The sequence below is a fragment of the Apostichopus japonicus genome, chromosome 1 (genome assembly GCF_037975245.1).
Source record: "Apostichopus japonicus isolate 1M-3 chromosome 1, ASM3797524v1, whole genome shotgun sequence".
NCBI lineage: Eukaryota > Metazoa > Echinodermata > Holothuroidea > Aspidochirotida > Stichopodidae > Apostichopus > Apostichopus japonicus.
In genome coordinates, this window is record NC_092561.1 from 12,962,532 (window position 1) to 12,975,157 (window position 12,626).

Below are 12,626 nucleotides of genomic sequence, written 5' to 3' on the forward strand. Positions count from 1 at the left end.
TTCTATAATCGAGTACAATAGATTTCGATATAGTTTTGATAAAATTGCTGAGCAAAAGTAAAGGCTGCTTTATTTGGCAAAGGAAACACTTCAAGACACAAGTAAGATTGTACGAGTAGAAACAAAAGGGAAGTCACATATGATCGTTGAGAATTTTCAGCCAAAACCGATTGGATTCATTTTGTTAAATTGAATCTAACCATTTATTAGAATCACAACAAAATAATAAATCTCCCAAACAGGATCTCTTGACGTCACTCCGAACCACAACAACCATTCCCAGGATATATCAAATGTTTATAATGAGCCATCCATACCCTGAGCCCTAAATTTTAAGAGAAGATGAGTTTTAACTGGGCAGAATTGCGTTCTGCTGGATTAGTTTTAAATCCCAACGGATGTTTGATCGAGGCCACATCGTAAAACTGAAGTTATTCTGTTTTTAATTTAATTATACAAGACTGTGCGTACTGTAGACTTCTGATCCACGTTTTGTTCGTATAACATGTTTATAGATAACGACAGAAGCCAACCAAAGTGGATACGATCTAACATATAGTTAAATACAGCAATGCATAAGCCTAAATAACAATAATAACCATTAAAAATACTTATAAAATAATTACACAGAGTAAAGAAGGGCAGAAATCGAGAGAGGAAGTCTTTTTCTCAGATTATTTTGGCCTCTTCTTGACCTTACCCTGAAATGATTTACAAGTCCATGTCTGGAAGCCAAGTATATCTACTCGGTTTTCATTGATTAGCAGAAGAGAGACAGAGAGATATAGACATAGAGAGAGTCAATTGCTTACCATTGGGTCGAGTTGTGGTATGATTGTTAGCTCCAAGGAGTGATTGTACAGACTACGTGACCATAACCTCAAGGAACGTTCTTCATTAAGGTCATTTTTGGCTCCGGTGGATTCCCCAAGTGCTTCGGTCAATCACGTAAACCCAAGAAATTCTCACGACTTATGAATTCCAAGTGTCTCGCGCTAACGTTTTCCCCTACATGAACATTGTAGACGAAATGATGTAAGATACACGTTCAAAGCACAAACATGAACTAATAAATAACTGTCCACAAGTAACTACAGTAACCAACAAAAACTTATTCCTCTCATTACCAGTGCTCTGTGCAAGAAACAGCCTGACGATTAACCACATATATGAATCTGATCTTTTGAAGCTGTGATATCACTAATGATGAATTTTTTAAAAGTTGAATTAAGACCATTGACAACGTAATGATGGGCTAGCTTAGTTCACCGAAATCGCACCAAGTAAGAACAGTGAAATTATGGCATAAAGTTCGCAAACGAAAGAAACATCTCTTTGCGTTGATTAGACTGTTATTGATGTTGAAACAGCAAGTGTGTTGAATACTACGATTATATTTGATAATGGGATGGAGTTTGTTTCTACAAGTGATGTTAATGCTTCTCCGCCTTTTGGCCACGACCATATGTAAACAGTACTGAACAGAAACGATCCACCATCCTTTAACTGGACCATGTGTAATATCTATTCTTTACATGCAAGGGATTCGTGTTACTCACTGAACTTAACCTAGTCATGATCATACGTTGTGAGTCGCACTGGGCTTGAGAGTGGACACATGTCTCAGTGTAAGGGGACTGGGCTTGAGGGCGGACAAGTGTCTCAGTGTAAGGGGACTGGGCTTGAGGGCGGACAAGTGTCTCAGTGTAAGGGGACTGGGCTTAAAGGCGGACAAGTGTCTCAGTGTAAGGGGACTGGGCTTGAGGGCGGACAAGTGTCTCAGTGTAAGGGGACTGGGCTTGAGAGTGGAAACATGTCTCAGTGTAAGGGGACTGGACTTGAGGGCGGACAAATGTCTCAGTGTAAGGGGACTGGGCTTGAGAGTGGAAAATGTCTCAGTGTAAGGAGACTGGGCTTGAGAGTGGACAAATGTCTCAATGTAAGGGGACTGGGCTTGAGAGTGGACAAATGTCTCAGTGTAAGGGGACTGGGCTTGAGAGTGGACAAATGTCTCAATGTAAGGGGACTGGGCATGAGAGTGGACAAATGTCTCAGTGTAAGGGGACTGGGTTTGAGAGTGGACAAATGTCTCAATGTAAGGGGACTGGGCATGAGAGTGGACAAATGTCTCAATGTAAGGGGACTGGGTTTGAGAGTGCCATAACGGAGTCCAAGCTACAGTCCATGAGTGAATGGACTTGACTCTGGACTCCGGTAATGCAATATTGGAGTCCAAGCTACAGTCCATGAGGAAATGAACTTGACTCTGGACTCCGGTAATGCCATATCGGAGTCCAAGCTACAGTCCATGAGTTAATGGACTTGACTCTGGACTCCGGTAATGCAATATTGGAGTCCAAGCTACAGTCCATGAGGAAATGAACTTGACTCTGGACTCCGGTAATGCCATATCGGAGTCCAAGCTACAGTCCAAGAGTTAATGGACTTGACTCTGGACTCCGGTAATGCAATATTGGAGTCCAAGCTACAGTCCATGAGTTAATGAACTTGACTCTGGACTCCGGTAATGCCATATCGGAGACCAAGCTACAGTCCATGAGGAAATGGATTTGACACTGGACTCCGGTAATGCCATATGGGCGTCCAAGTTACTGTCCATCAGGAAATGGACTTGACTCTGGACTCCGGTAATGCAACATTGGAGTCCAAGCTACAGTCCATGAGGAGATGGACTTGACTCTGGACTCCGGTAATGCAATATTGGAGTCCAAGCCAGTCTCGAGTCTCGAGTCTGGACACAGCAGACTACATCAGCATTTACAGCAATGTGACATGCATATGCGACATACTCAGGGTATGACGTATTCATAGAGAGAAAGAAAGATTTAGAGTTGATCAATATACGGCAGGTCTGAGTATACCTAAAATAGTCTCATGTCGATCATGCTTTAGACGACTTCTTAATTTTCAGGAAATTACGCATTTATGCAAGTCACTGCGTTCACACAGAAATGCAGAGATAGAGAGAGAAATAAGAAAATTGAAAATTGAATTTGCATTGACGGCCATTGTGAAATTCCTGGATATAAGCGATGTAAAAGTAGGGCTAGGTTAACCAGACATTTCGACGCAAATGACGTCATATCTTCAATCAACTGAAAATTATGTTTCTTTAATTATGAACTTATTCCAGGCGTAAGGGGTAAAAAAGAATTGATGGGAACATCTAGGTTACTACACATATCGCCTCTTATGTAGATGTAAGGGATATTTCAACCTTGTCTTACAAATGCATTGGTGGTACAATTATTGGTAGATAACCTTAAGGAATCTTGAATTATATCACTAAACCTCTCTTTATATAATTATCCATTCAACCGTCAAACATCACATCGAAAAACGTGTGTTCAATATTTTCTTTCCTTTTCGTTTCACTATTGCCCCAGTTGTAAAATGTTCCAGTGCCCTATATATGGAAAACATATTTAAATCAAATGAAATAAGGTCTCTAAAAGTTGGTCAAGTTGCGTTCGAGGTATATCGCGCAGAATGCGCCTGTTCGTTACTGAAGAGAAGAGAGCTTACATATATGGGAAGCGCGTGGGATGGGGTAACGATGACTTGTGCTAAATGACGTTGACGTTTTGATATTCCTTTTATGTTGTCACAAGGACTATTATTGGAGAATAATCATTTGTGATTCTGAGACTTCTCCTAGCACACTTATAGGAAAGGCATGTAGGATGATATACACACAAAAAGTGTACAGTACGTCGTCCTTAAGATTAGTTAGTTCCAATTCGAACTAATTTGGAATTATATAAAGGCTGGATGAGAGGGTAACAAGCTTAAGCTTCCTCCCTCGGTTCATAATATAAGTTAATAGTTAATAGTATTTCAGGAAGATAAAAATGGTCAGTTTTCAAAAGTTCTTTCCTAGAGGCTGTAAACCTCGAAATTATTCCCATCACCAAAAACAACAACTAAATATCTCAGTGTGGATAACTACTGATAGAGAGCAATGAGATATCTCAGTGTGGATGACTACTGCTAGAGAGCAATGACATATCTCAATGTGGGTAACTACTGTCATAGAGCAATGAGCTATCTCAGTGTGGGTAACTACTTTTACAGAGAGCAATTAGATATCTCAGTGTGGGTAACTACTTTTAGAGAGAGCAATGAGTTTCTCAGTGTCGGTGACTACTGTGACAGAGCAATGAGATATCTCAGTGTGGGTAATTACTGTTAGAGAGGAATGAGATATCTCTGTGTGGGTGACTACTTTTACAGAAAGAAATGATATATCTCAGTGTGGGTGACTACTTTTACAGAAAGAAATGAAATATCTCAGTGTAGATAACTATTTTTACAGAACAATGAGATATCTCAGTGTGGGTAACTACTGTCACAGAGCAATGAGATATCTCAGTGTGGGTAACTACTGTCAGAGAGCAATGAGATATCTCAGTGTGGATGACTACTGTGACAGAGCAATGAGATATCTCAGTGTGGGTGACTACTGTGACAGAGAAATGAGATATCTCAGTGTGGGTAACTACTGTTACAGAGCAATGAGATATCTCAGTGTGGGTAACTACTGTTACAGAGCAATGAGATATCTCAGTGTGGATGGCTACTGTCAGAGAGCAATGAGATATCTCAGTGTGGATAACTACTGTCAGAGAGCAATGAGATATCTCAGTGTGGATAACTACTGTCAGAGAGCAATGAGATATCTCAGTGTGGATGACTACTGTGACAGAGCAATGAGATATCTCAGTGTGGGTGACTACTGTGACAGAGAAATGAGATATCTCAGTGTGGGTAACTACTGTTACAGAGCAATGAGATATCTCAGTGTGGGTAACTACTGTTACAGAGCAATGAGATATCTCAGTGTGGATGGCTACTGTCAGAGAGCAATGAGATATCTCAGTGTGGATAACTACTGTCAGAGAGCAATGAGATATCTCAGTGTGGATAACTACTGTCAGAGAGCAATGAGATATCTCAGTGTGGATAACTACTGTCAGAGAGCAATGAGATATCTCAGTGTGGGTAACTACTGTGACAGAGAAATGAGATATCTCAGTGTGGGTAACTACTGTTACAGAGCAATGAGATATCTCAGTGTGGGTAACTACTGTTACAGAGCAATGAGATATCTCAGTGTGGATGGCTACTGTCAGAGAGCAATGAGATATCTCAGTGTGGATAACTACTGTCAGAGAGCAATGAGATATCTCAGTGTGGATAACTACTGTCAGAGAGCAATGAGATATCTCAGTGTGGATAACTACTTTTACAGAGCAATGAGATATCTCAGTGTGGGTAACTACTGTTACAGAGCAATGAGATATCTCAGTGTGGGTAACTACTGTTACAGAGCAATGAGATATCTCAGTGTGGATGGCTACTGTCAGAGAGCAATGAGATATCTCAGTGTGGGTAACCACTGTTACAGAGCAATGAGATATCTCAGTGTGGATGGCTACTGTCAGAGAGCAATGAGATATCTCAGTGTGGATAACTACTGTCAGAGAGCAATGAGATATCTCAGTGTGGATAACTACTGTCAGAGAGCAATGAGATATCTCAGTGTGGATAACTACTTTTACAGAGCAATGAGATATCTCAGTGTGGGTAACTACTGTTACAGAGCAATGAGATATCTCAGTGTGGGTAACTACTGTTACAGAGCAATGAGATATCTCAGTGTGGATAACTACTGTCAGAGAGCAATGAGATATCTCAGTGTGGATAACTACTTTTACAGTGGCAGTGAAATTCTTGTTAACATTTAGTTGACTTTTTGGCATATTTAGGGGCAATACTGATGACGTTTAATTATATATATAATTTAATCTGAAAAGTGGTTGTAGATATTTCCTTTCAAAATTTAGGTCACAGGCTTCCTTTAAAGAAACTGAACAGGTCTTTCAAGGTTAATATTTGAGGCATGTACTATACGCGTACTTTGATGGTTAAACCGTATGTTTTACATGATGAGATGATTAGAGACATACTTGACGCGACAAGAAGAAGACATTAAGAGTTTATACTTGTCGTTTGTTCCAACTCGTTACGAATCCGCTTAAGGTTAGTTCGCATTAAACTAATGATGTCGTATGACCAAAAGAATATTATATATGTTTCAAGAAGGATGTGGAACATTAACGATATTTCAACTTCGACGAAATGGCCTAATTTAGAATGAGTCATGGCAAAAAAAACCCCCAAAAAACAAACAAACAATTGTAGTAGATTTTAGTAAATTAACGACATTGGGTAATTTCAGTGTACAGCAGGCCTCGACAAATACGGTCGCCAACTCGCCAATGGCGACTAGAATTTTGCGCTCGACGCTCGACAATTTGGCGAATGGCTCATTCGCCCACCGCCTTTATACGATAGGCTTACTATTAACTTGTGAGCCAATCAACAAAGGCATAATGTTAAACATCACAGTAGAATTATCAAGTGCACTGTTACAAGTATGTCCTAAGGAACAGCTCTGTTCACCAGTTCGAAACTAATTTGATACTAATCTCTCAAACCAAATGATGCACGAAAGGTGTAACCAAAATGGAAAACAACAAACTTGAATAAATGCGTAACAACAACTGGGTACCTTGTGTTTACGATCGGTACAAATGAAAACAACGTAGTTATTACTATAAGAAAGGTTACTGCAGTGAACTTGAAGCTAGTCCAAATCGCATATTTGTTCAACGACCAATGTCAATGGGAGATAACTGTGTAAAATCGCTCACTATTTTTACGTACATTATGTACGGAGATTTTTCAGGTGCGGTGACTTTCTACGAAGTGTATTGATACGAACTGAACTTTCAAGGAAACAAACGTAAAATAATAGTTTTGCCGAAATAACATTACATTTATCGAAATGAACAACAGGATGTTATTGGATTAATTTTTAGTCCCAGAAAATTCATAATTCTCGAGACCTGACCAGTGAAAGCTGCAAGTCGGACACTCAGTAATCATCGATAATAATAATTGTCAGTACCAAGCGTTAACTTGTTAACGATACTAACACATACAATGATACAATAGTCTGATGCCATGTCCAGTGAAAGTTACAGATGGTCAGCCATGCCATTGCTTATTTTTGTGGTCACTTTTACAAAGCAAGTCATAAACAATGTTTCATCGTTTTAAATGTTCATATATCATGTTGTAAACACTTTTGACGAACACGATTTAAATATATAGATCGTTTTTGCTGTAAACAACTAACAGCAACACTATGTGGCGATATCCTAAGTAAGGCCATACTGCCTAGGCTTATATCAAACAAACACTTAGCCAGAAAAAATGGCGACTAAATTTAACGTTTTGGTGAGTAGAATTTTAGACTCGGCCGCCAGTTGGCGAGTAGTTTAAAAAACAATTTGTCGAGGCCTGGTGTACAGTACAGAATGTATTTTTACTTTGCATATAGGATATGCATACCAGGCGCGTATCCAGGATGATCTAACCCGGGGGGCGCGAATTACTATCTAAGCGGAGCGCCACCATCGGTTGGCGAGGAGCGTACAAGAAAATTTCTGGTTTTGATACCCCCCAGATCACCGGAAATGGCACTTCTCGGGCTTTGAAAATGAGCAACCAGATGTACACTTTTGCCTGAGAACCAAGTATTTCCCAAAAGTTTTTTCCATCCATAACCTTTTTGAAGATTGTCACCAGTCACACATTATGTTCGACCTCATTGCATGTCCTATGGATCATTGCTTTTGTAGGTTATTCTACGTCACGGCCCACAATATCCGAAAGCCCCACTTTTCAAGGTTTTAAGCCCATTACTTGTTGAGAATTTGAAAATTCACTTTTCTCGTGAATAAAATCACTTGAAAACATACCCATAATGTTGCACAAAATTCAATCTATAGACAACCAATATAGATAAACCTCCTTGAACCCCTAACAGACAGGTCAAAATTGAACGAGTAGAGGAAAGTATAATGAAGAATGTTGGTGAGGAAATTTTCGAAAATTCCGACACAGTTAATTTATTGGTGTAGGAATAGTAAAACCTCTTATAATGGCTTTCACAAAACTTCGTTAAGGAACAGAAAAATAGCAGATATTTCCGATATCAGGTATATCGAAACCGAACACTTCACTCATAGGCGTAGGTCCCGTAGGAGGCGGGGGCTGCAGCCCCCCCCCCCCCAATTGTTTTCCCATTTTTTCGGGCACCTACTGGAAGAAAAATAAATAGCAACGAATAGCTTAAAATGATCTCCTTGGTAATTTAAATAAAGTTCTAAGCTTGGCCGACATTACTACTGTAAAAGAGAGTTTTGACATAAATGGATCTGTATGCTTTTTCTCCATCTACATAAGACATTTGGTTGTTTACATTAGCATCCGGCGGTATACTGTGGAACTTTCACGGACCGTGCAGTACACGATGCCATACAATGTAATGACCGATCTTGCCTTTATGATATTGGCATCGACATGTTGAATTTTGGCTTTTTTTTCGGGCAAGTCATTACAGCCCCCAAATCCAATCTGGCTCCTACGCCTTTGACTACACACATTGACAGTTTTTGAGGCTGTTCATCGTGGAACATGAATTTCAATGCTCATTGAAATGATGTTATATCTGCTCTTTACTTTACAAATTCGAACAGGCGTGTAGCGAGTAATTGCCAAGGGAGGGCGAAGCCTGTAGGCAAACTATGAGTTGGAGCGAAGCGTACAAGAAAAATTTTGGCCGAAAATGCCTCCCAGATCGCTGGAAATGACACTTCCCAGGCCTTGTAAGTTGCATCTAAGCATTGTCTATTTTGAAATTACTAGCGATGTCATAAAGAAAATTTGCTCGGGGGGGGGGGGCGGTCGCCCCCTTCCCGAAATGCGTTATGTTCCCCGACGACTCGGTCGAGTTCAAGTACATTAGTGAGAGAGGAAAAACGGCAACGTCAAAAATGGAGTTGTCGGGGTAAGGGGTAGGGTGAGGCGCACACCCCCTGCGTAATCCTTGATCTGTCACTGGCTACCCTGTGTATGTAATAGGGATCTTTCTCTTCCCGAGGTCTTGGCTATCTTCTACTCCCTCCTTTTCTCTCTTTTTTCCTTTTCTTTTCCCTTCCTTCCTCTCCTCCTTTTCTTTTTTCCTCTCCTTTTCCCTTTTTTCTTCTCTTTTTTTTTCTCTCCTCTTTTCCTTACCCGGGGGGCGCGCGCCCCCAACGCCCCCCTGGATACGCACCTGCATACTTATAGAAGGAAATGTCTAAGGGCCGATCAAGGTACATTAAAACGCTTCTTGCAAAATGTTTACATCCGTAGATTGTTTAAAAATATAGCATCCCGATTATTGCGTGACAGCTGTGAAAAGCAGTCACATGAGTACTTCTAACGTTATACATAGCGTGTCTTCCTTGTGTATGTGACGTAACGTGTATAATATTATCCTCTTTCCTTGTATATCTTATATAACGTTCCTTCCCTGTATACGTAACTTCCCTTCCTTGTTTATATAACGTCCCTTCCTTGTTTATATGACGTTCCTTCCTTGTTTATGTGACGTGTCTTCCCTGTATATGTAACGTCCCTTCCTTGTTTATATAACGTTCCTTCCTTGTTTATGTGACGTGTCTTCCCTGTAATATGTAACGTTCCTTCCTTGTGTAGGTGACGTGTCATCCCTGTAAATATGAGGTTTCTTACTTGTATTCTTGACGTCTTTGATTTGTAAATGTGACGTCCCTTCCTTGTTGTGTTACATTACACGTGGCGTGTCTTTCCTGTTTATATTTGGTTTCCTCCTTGCACATAGTTCCACGTGCATGTAGTGTATACATGTTGCACATCCTCGTATTTTGACGTGTTTTCCTAGTATGTGTGACGTGACGTATTGTATATATTACGCTTCTTCCAATCATATGTGCTGTTTATTCCGTGTATATGATACGCCACTTCCTTACATATCTTAAGCTCCTCCCTCCTATATGTGACGTTCTTTCCTTGTCATGTGACGTGTATTGACGTGTCTTGTATACGTTGTCATGTATTTTGTTTATGTATAGGTGCACGTACCTTCCTAGCGTAGGCCTTGATGACGTTATCTCCATATAACGTGTCTTCCATGCATATTTGCACATGTAGTGATTGAAATCATCTGTTTGCGGTTTATTGCTGAATTGTGCAAACTTGATGTGTCAACATCAGCCAGATTTCCTGTTTTTGTTACTAAAGATAGACGTTCATTGTCTAAGGATAGTTTTATGCATGTTACGTTTATTTTCAAAATATTTATGGTACCGGTGAAATAGATATCATCGCCACGCCAACTGAAGCATGATGTAAATTTGATTTATCCGCAGAGGAATCTTGAAATCCGACAAAAAACAACAAGAAATGCAAAACATATTTCGATGCACAGTACAGGAGACCCATTGACATACATTTTTGAAATAGCTGGTGGCTAATTTGGAATAAGGTTTAACGCAACGATTTGTTGAATCCGTATCAAGAAACCAGGTCACATAATAGTAGTTACATTGGAAAATATTCTCTTTAGAACACATTCTATGAAATAAAAATATCATTTTTAATTATAAAGACTAATTAACATTAATACTTTTTTTCTATACAATCAAGCATTACTTGACAGACAAAATGTAATCAAAATAAATTTCAACGGACATGTTTGCTTCAAGGCCAGGGTTCCCAAATTGGGGTGCATGGACCCCCAGGGGTGTGTTAGTCCATCCCAGGGGGTTCGTGAGACGTTTCTGAAAGTCAAAACTAGGTTACCTTTTGTTGAACTAAAATATGATATATCAAATAATTTAGTATTGTACAAAATGACAAACTCTTTTCGCGTTCCATACGCATATGATAAGAAACAGAAGCATCCGTCTCATCGTATGTGATGGGTGATCGATGCGTAATACAATTCGTGATCTGATCTTAAAGTTTCCAAATAAATATTTGTTCATCTCTTGTTTTTTTCATTACAATATTACAATATTACACTATGAACTTGATCTTTCACGAAGCACTGTTATGCGTATTATAGTATAATAGTGACTCAGATCGAGTCTCGAAAAGTTGGGGTTTCGTGGACAACTCTGACACCCACAGGGGGTTCGTGGGGATAAAGTTAGGGAAACCCTGCTTCAAGGTATGACAGGAGTACGTTGGTTAACATTGTTCTTGAAATTATTATTTTTAGTGGCTTTTTCGCCAGTAACAAATGAACTGAAAGTACACTGCGCCTTCGTCATTACCACCAATTACCAAGCTCTTTATTAAACAAATATAAACGAATGAGTTTGATAATTTATTCATTTTTCTTTAATAACGTGAACTTTTATCGCTTTAATAATAGATTTGTTTTGAAGCTTCAACAAGTCTATGTGACGTTGATTCATCACTGTTGGGTATGCTAACGGGTTTAAGGGCGCCACTGCTTCAAGCTGTCTGAACTAATCCAATGATTTACCCCTTTTCGTGATATTATTCACACCGTTATAATTTCGAATGGTTCATTGTTTACTGATGCTGTAGGATGTTAATTAATCAATCAATTAATCAATCAATCATTTTCACACCGACGCATAAATTACCCTAAATGTCATTCTCCTGAAACCAATAAGTAATCGATATATAGGTAAAGTAAATACATAATCTACATATTTATTGTGTATTTTCATTTCCTATCCGTTTTTATTTTCTATAAAAAGAAAGAAAAACATCGATGTATTGAGTTTCGATTTAGTAACTGAGAGCAGTTATTAGTTATAGCATCAATACACATGATTATCTATAGTTAAATTTAACGGGAATGTTATTACTTATGGTATCAATACACATGATTATCTATAGTTAAATTTAACGGGAATGTTATTAGTTATAGCATCAATACACATGATTATCTATAGTTAAATTTAACGAGAATGTTATTAGTGATATCATCAATAACACATGATTATCTATAGTTAAATTTAACGAGAATTTTATTAGTTATAGCATCAATACACATGATTATCTATAGTTAAATTTAACGAGAATTTTATTAGTTATATCATCAATACACATGATTATCTATACTTAAATTTAACGAGAATGTTATTAGTTATAGCATCAATACACATGATTATCTATAGTTAAATTTAATGGTTCATTGTTTACTGATGCTGTAGGATGTTAATTAATCAATCAATTAATCAATCAATCATTTTCACACCGACGCATAAATTACCCTAAATGTCATTCTCCTGAAACCAATAAGTAATCGATATATAGGTAAAGTAAATACATAATCTACATATTTATTGTGTATTTTCATTTCCTATCCGTTTTTATTTTCTATAAAAAGAAAGAAAAACATCGATGTATTGAGTTTCGATTTAGTAACTGAGAGCAGTTATTAGTTATAGCATCAATACACATGATTATCTATAGTTAAATTTAACGGGAATGTTATTACTTATGGTATCAATACACATGATTATCTATAGTTAAATTTAACGAGAATTTTATTAGTTATAGCATCAATACACATGATTATCTATAGTTAAATTTAACGAGAATTTTATTAGTTATATCATCAATACACATGATTATCTATACTTAAATTTAACGAGAATGTTATTAGTTATAGCATCAATACACATGAT